We start from the raw sequence: 7,981 nt of genomic DNA on the forward strand, positions 1-7,981 counted from the left end.
ATATCATCACCTTGGGGGTTAGGTTTCAACTTATGAATTTGGGGGGGACACAAACATTTAATCTATAGAAACAACTAATAAAATACATGGGAAATTGCTTTGCTAACAGTGACCTGATATCTAGAAAGCTGTCTAGAAATGTTAGTTTCCATGGTTGCTGATGGTTAGCTTTAGTCCTTACAGCATTAACTGACCATATCTTGCTTTGATGGTTACAATTAAGATAAACCTCAACTCAGGGTAGCTTAAATGACAAGGGGAATTCAAAGGCTCATGTAACTCAGTGGTTCAAGGGAGTCCACTTTCGGTGCAGTACCATCCAGGATTTAAATGTTATATTAAAGAATAGGTTTCTAGCTCATCATTTCTTGGCTGTGTTTGTTCAGCATGGGCAACGTTTTCTGAAAAGCTCTTATTTAGGTCTGATGAGGACCACCAACAGCTTCTGAGGTTTACCTCCTTCCTCTTTCACATCCAGTGTGTGTTGGAGGGGAAGGAGGGAGGCACCTTTTGATTTCATCCTCTGAAGAAACAGGCTGTCCTCTCCTTGTGACCTCAGAACATGTCCCCTTGGGCTAAGGATGCTGGCCAGGTTACATGCTGGGTCCTGAAGTTATCACTGTGGCCAGAGTGGGCTGGTTGTCCTAAGTCAATTACACATTCTGGGCTGACTGTCAATCTCATCACAAATGCACAGTGGGGGGATGGGAGAAGGATGAGTTCCCTGTTGGCAATCAGCGCACTCTAGGAGGAGAAGCCAGTCCTGAGTGCTGGGAAGAGAACCAATAAATGTCCCTGTTGTAGCTTACCTCTACAGGCATGATGCTTTGCTTAGATGCCAATCTTTAATTCATTCATTGAAGGGACCTTATTCCAGCATCTGCCTTTTACCAGAGGAGCTGAGGATATAGAAATGATCATGATTGGACCACTGCTCATGAAGAGCTTGCAGCCCAAAGAGGAGGTTATTTTCTATAGCATTAAAGGATGCACAGCAGAGGTGGCACCTTCCCTGGATCTTAGAAGATGTCTCATTTTCCTAGCAGAAAGTGTTGGATGAGGGTGGAGAGTGAAGGAAGTCATTGCAGGTGTGTACAACGGTGTAAAGACCTAAACAAGCCCCAGGAATAGAGGAAAGTTGCATGAAGATAGAGCCCAGGAGGAAGGGATGAGAGTAACAGTAGGGAAGAAGAAAGAAAAGGTGGACCACGCTGAGATAAGCCATGTGCACCACTGTTCAAAGAACTGTTGAGGTTTCATATCAGTGGATCTTAACCACAGTTCAGAGAGCAACTGGTTAAACAATTTTAAAAATATGTTTGCTCCCTAACTTTTGCCATAAAATAATATAAATTCTATACAGCTTTAAAAGTTAAAATAAGAAACAAAATGAATAACATTCCACTGTGTACATATATATATTACTCAGCCAGAAGAAGGAAGGAAATAATGTCATTTGCAGCAACATGGATGGACCTAGAGATTATCATACTAAATGAAGTAAGTCAGACAGAGAAAGACAAATATCCTATGATATCGCTTACATGTGGAATCTGAAAAGATGATACAAATAAACTTATTTACAAAACAGAAATAGATTCACAGACCTAGAAGACAAACTTATGGTTACCGAAGGGGAAGAGGCGTGGAGATAAATTAGGAGTTTGGGATTAATTTATACACACTACTATATATAAAATAGATAATAAACAAGGACTTACTGTACAGCAAGGGAACTATACTCAATATCTCATAATAACCTATCATGGAAAAGAATCTGAAAAAGAATATATATATATAAAATTGTATCACTTTGCTGTATACCTGAAACTAACACAACATTGTGTATCAACTATACTCCAATATAAAATAAAAATTTTAAAAAAACAACGATCATGAACATATGTTTAATCTTATTGTGCATAAAATGAATGCAAATTAAAGTAGATTATAAGTCTTTTATCAGAGTAACAAAGAACTTTTGTTATTTTTATTTTGTTTGTTTTTCATGATGTTTACCAGTGCAGGCATGTGGTGGGAACATTGCGTCCTCTCTGGGCTCTTGAATAATAATTAGTCCTAATTATATAGGACTTAGCCTAGCATGGTTTTGAGCACTTCTATGCATATTAACCTATTTATTCACACAAGGAAACTTACATACAGTGCAGGTATGTGATGAAGACCCCATGGCTATTAAGGAACAGAAACAGGGTTTTGAATGTGGGTATATGGCCCCTGAATTTGTGCTTTAACCGCTATTATTCTTATTCCATACCATGGGTCTAGTTCCAAACAAGATGAATAGAGGAGAAAAGCCATGAGGATGAGGTAGGAGGAGAGAAGATGATCCTGAAGTCTGAACTGTGTAGATCACAAGCAGTATTGAGGAGACATTTAAAAGGCGGAGCAATCTCTTCCACTGCACTCACCATGCATTTGTCCAGTCCCTTGTATAGCAAGAAACAGGACCATCGGGGGTTAAGCAAAGCGAGAAACTTTTACCTCTGTTACCAAGGAGCTGATGGAGAGAAGCAGTTTCTAGTAGTCAAGTTTGCTCCAATAATCAGGGAAGACTCTGTTTAAAGAATATTTTTTTCTGTCATAAATTCACAAATGATTCATCTGCCTGGCTCAGAAACGTGGAACTTCACCTTGCCAGGAGGGAGAGGTGCACCCTCACTGCCCGAGGCGCCCCTGAAGGCAGGGGGCCTGGCCTGCCAGAAGAAGCCTTGCTCCATAGAAACTGCAGAAGTGAAGCCTGAGGTCTGAGGGTCTCCAGCTCAGATGTCTGTTCTTGGACCCCCTCTGTCGGTTAGTGCAATGCTCCCTCGGGTCCTTAAGGATTCTTTGCTCAGTGAATGTATCCACAGAACAGCCCAAACTGCCATGATGCTGCAGGAAGGTTGGCCTCCATTCTGGGATGAGAATGGCCTAACTTGCTTTAGGAGATGCTAAGAAAAAATTGGTCAGCTCTATATATTGAACCAAACTAAAGCCTTCCCATGACCCAGCAATTCCATTCCTAGAAATATGCCCAAGAAAGATGGGGGCTGAGGTTCACCAAAAACACAAACGAGAATACTCAAAACCATTTAATTCAAAAAGCCCAAAACTGGAAACAACCTTAAGGTCGACCACAGAACAGATGAAATTATTGTGGTATATCCACACCACGGACCAGCTGAGACACACACTGACATAGGCAAGCCTCACAGATGTGCTGAGGGAAAGGAGCCAGACAAAAAGACAGCACACTGAATGGTTCATTTAGATGAAGTTTAAGTACAGAGAAGGCTAATTATATGGCTAGAGGTCAGAGACTTCCCTGTATGGATGATATTGATTGGGAAGGAGCAGGTGTTTTGGGGTTGCTAGAAACATTCTCCATTGTGGTCTGAGTGGTGGTTACACAGGTGTCTGCATATGTAAAATTTCATCAATCTGAACAATTGATTTGTAGACCTCGCTGCATGTCAATTACATCTAAAGTTTACCAGGAGGGCTTCCCTGCTGGTGCAGTGGTTGAGAATCCGCCTGCCAATGCAGGGGACACGGGTTCGAGCCCTGGTCTGGGAAGATCCCACACGCCGCAGAGCAACTAAGCCCGTGCGCCACAACTACTGAGCCCACGTGCCACAGCTACTGAAGGCTGTGCGCCTAGAGCCCATGCTCTGCGAAAAGAGGAGCCACCACAATGAGAAGCACTTGCACCGCAACGAAGAGTAGCTCCCGCTAGCGGCAGCTAGAGAAAGCCCGCGCGCAGCAACGAGGACCCAAAGCAGCCATAAATAAATAAATAAATAAATAAATAAATAAATAAATAAATAAATAAATAAATAAATTAATTAATTAATTAATTTTAAAACACTTACCAAGATATTTGGACAGAACGGCTTCACCTGTCCTGTTTAGTGTGTTCCTGAACAATGTGTATGGAATTCAAATGTTTAGAAGTTGAATAATCCGTTTCCATATCCTAAGAGTGATTGAATTCCGCCAAAGCCAAAACATGTCACAAAACTCCAAATAATTAAATGTTTCCAATATTTCATGCAGATTCACACTTGAACATGGCATTAAGCCAAATGAGGAAGGTAAGGACAAGAGCTAATGTTTATATAACCCTTACTGTGCGTGGGGCATTGCTTAAGCCCTTCAGGTATTTGATTTAATTGCACAACGAAGCTACGGTTGTCGCTACCACAATGATCATTTCTATGTTGCATATTTGAGAACAATAGGGCAGAAAGTGTAAGTGATTTCCTAAGGTCCCATTACTAGTAATTAGCAACACTGGAGTCCAAAGCCAGACATTCTGGATCTAAAAACCCTGTGCTCAACCCTACCTCATATATCTTCTGTTCAAATTGTCACCTCTTTTCAAGCCCAGCGATTGCCATCTTTATCTCAATTATATTACGTTTAGGAAAATCTCATTTTCAGCACTAGCATTAGCTTCTGAATTCATCTGGGTTCTATTTATTTTGAAACAACATTACGTGCAAACTGCAATAAAAGACTATTTTCCAAATGTGTTTGAGTAGCGGCATTCAATCTTTCAAATAAAAATTTACCCCAAATCCCAAGATAGGTAAAATGTTAAATTTTTCCAACTGAAGTGGGAGGAGTAAGTGGGGGGGTCCTGGAAGAAGTTGGGGTTGGGGGAGGGGGAGGAGGCGAGGGTCTTGGCAGCTGTTCTCTTCCCCTGGACTACACCTAAATTTTCAGCCTGGAAAACTTTGAGCCGTAAAATTCCAATCATAGTCTCAAAAAAAAGTAAATGAAAACAAAGATGGTATTTTTCATGAAAGTGGGAAACATTCCGAAATAAAGCTATGGACCAGCAGGCAGCACCATGTATGCCAGTTTGAGGTTGGCTTTCACCAGCTGGTACAAAGTGGCCCAAATCTGATTTGGAAATAGTGCTATATAGCATTTCTCTATTACATAAGAAAAGGTGCATTGATAAAATATTGAATGTGGTCAACCCGAGGACCATGACCAATTTAGGATATAAAGAACAATTTTGCAGCAAAATTCTCCAGGCCTCAAGTCTTCGAATCAAACTCATCCACCTCCTCCTAACCCTATTCACTGGACTGGGACGCAATTTGTTTTCCAAAGTGTGAATATCCCTTGACTTTCCTGTGATTCAGTTTTGTTTTGTTTTGTTTTAATTTATTTATTATTTATTTATTATTTATTTTTGGCTGTGTTGGGTCTTCGTTTCTATGCGAGGGCTTTCTCTAGTTGCGGCAAGCGGGGGCCACTCTTCATCGCGGTGCGCGGGCCTCTCACTGTCTCGGCCTCTCTTGCTGCGGAGCACAGGCTCCAGACGCGCAGGCTCAGTAGTTGTGGCTCACGGGCCTAGTTGTTCCACAGCATGTGGGGTCTTCCCAGACCAGGGCTCGAAACCGTGTCCCCTGCATTGGCAGGCAGATTCTCAACCACTGTGCCACCAGGGAAGCCCTGTGATTCAGTTTTGAAAAATCTGTGCTTTCATACCTTACATGTTGACAATCCTGAACCAACTTTTCTATGTCAATATTGTTTTTAGCTTTTGGTTCCTTTTAGTTTAAAAAATTAATACATGTACATGAAAAAAGGAAGAAAGAAATTAAATAAAACTTCAAACATCAAAAAGAGTATCCTGAAAGTAAATTTTCTTCCCATTCCAGAATGGCAGATGTAACTACTACAGTTGTTTCTCTTTTATCTTTCCAAAATCTTCTCTGTAAGACTGACATGTATGTCTGTGTGTGTGCTCTTTGTGCTTGACTTTACACACTTTTCTGAATCATGTCATTGTTCTTTTCATTTGTTCTTTGTGTTTACTTGAAAATATGTCTTACAAAGTTTGTTAAAGCTTCCCCTAATTCTCTGTAAAGACTGAGCACTTTCCCATGTATTGATGAAACCAATTATTCAACTAGTTTCCATTGATGGGTATTTAGGTTGTTACCAATACTTGATCATTGTAAGCAAAGTTACAATAAGACTCCTCAGATGTTTCATGACACCCAGATGTAGGATACATTTCTGAAAATCTAGCTGCTGGAGCAAAGTTTATGTGCATTTTAAAAAAATCATAGATGTTGGCAAACTGCCTCCAATTCACACTCCAAATAGTTAAGGGCAATCCCCTGAACTGTGTATCATCAATTTCAAATGACAACACTTATACTAAGGAAGGAGGATTTGGAGGTATGGAATGGGGGTTGCTCTTTACCAGCCACAAGTTCAATTTCTGCAGAGGCACCATTTCACCAGTAGAATAGTGATTATTTAATAAACAATCCAACTGGTAGACTGACTGCAGGAGTTCTCCAGGGTGTATAATTATGGGAAGGCCAAACCAGGGTCAATCATTGACCCATGCTGCCTGGCAGATATCTGGGACCTAGGTCTGTGGTCAATGCCATTAAGGCATGGTGTGAGCTCTCCTGAACCTTGGAGACAGAATTTGTATCAGCCAAGATGCTGATCTGCCTACGAAGCAAGATTCCAAGGTGGGAAAGGCCAATGAGAAGGAATCAGTGTCCTCAAACCCAGACCTTGCACACAGTGCAAAAGAGTCAAGGGGCCAAGCTAGAAGGACCTTAAGCACCTGTGGGCAGGCCTGCTCCTCAGGCAGGTATGAAAGTGACACCTGCAAGACCAAGGCAGACCCACCACCAAGCCTTAGGCTTATGTGGCCTCCATTTATAAAGTGCATGCCTTAGAGATTATTTTGAAGAAAGGCCTTAACACAAAACCTTTGGTTCAACGGGCCAGACTAAGTGTGTCTACATTATCAAGGAGAGACCATCCATCTGGTTCCCACCCCAAAGCCTACATTCATGGAAATTGAATTCATGGGATTTTACTATGCAGCGCTCTGAGCTCACAGGATGGACGAATCATTGAGGGTTTAGGATAAGGGTTAAAATTCACCCCAGAGTTTACTTAAGAAGCTTTCTCTGGACTTACATTAAAAATAAGATTTGATTTGCCAGGGCAGCTGTGGTCCAGAGAATGAACCAAGGCTCGATTTCCTGGCAGAGTTGCCATTTACAGGCTGCGAGACCTGGGAATGATAATACCTACCTCACAGGTGTTAATGTGAGCACTGAAACAGATGATGTATGTGAGGGCTTTGGGAAACAGGAGTGTCATAACAAATGTGCAAGCTCGGCTTTCCAGGCCAAGGCGGCCCAGGAGGAAAAGCCGGTCACACACACGGACCTACATCAGTTCAGAGTATGGGAAGGCCAGGCCGTACACACACTTGGGGGTGGCCCCCCAGGGTGTCTTTGGATTCTTACACACATGGACTTCTCTGTTACTCTGCAGCATTTGTTCTCATTGCTCCGGCTCCTGGTGCCTTCAAGTCATGGGGAAATGTGGGTGCATCTCCTGTCCATGCTGAAGCTGCCAGGGCCACCTCCTCCTCAAGCCCTTGGAAAGTGATTTCTTCTTGGTCCAGTCATGGAGCTTGCTGGTTTATACAGCTGTGTCCTCCCCAGGCCAATATTATCCCTCAAAAAGAAACACCCTCATTCTGGTTACCTGTGGCTGCATAAAATATCACCCCACAAACCTGAAACTGAACAAGACCCTGTGGGTCTTCCCTTCTGTGTCCCCCATTTCTTGTTTGTAGGAAATAGGCTCCAGTCTCCATGACCTTCCCTGAGTTCCAAAGGGCAGATTCAAACAGTTGCTAATCAGGGAAGGGAGGGGATGCAGAGACAATGGAGGAGCAGTCAAGAGACAAGAGTGCAGCCTTGGGACAGGGTCCTGCTTCCTCCTCAAGGGATACATATATCAGTATCTTTGAGTTCTTCTACAGAACTAAAACCCCCAACAAATGGAGATGTTAACTACTTAATGAAGCAGTCTTCATTCCAGAGAGAAGGTCACAGTTTGATAACCTCGAGAACCACAAAAGCTCATCAGGAGACCACCTGAGGCCATATTAAAGGAATTCAGGCCCTGCCCA

The sequence above is a fragment of the Eschrichtius robustus genome, chromosome 16, assembly GCF_028021215.1.
Source record: "Eschrichtius robustus isolate mEscRob2 chromosome 16, mEscRob2.pri, whole genome shotgun sequence".
Lineage (NCBI taxonomy): Eukaryota > Metazoa > Chordata > Mammalia > Artiodactyla > Eschrichtiidae > Eschrichtius > Eschrichtius robustus.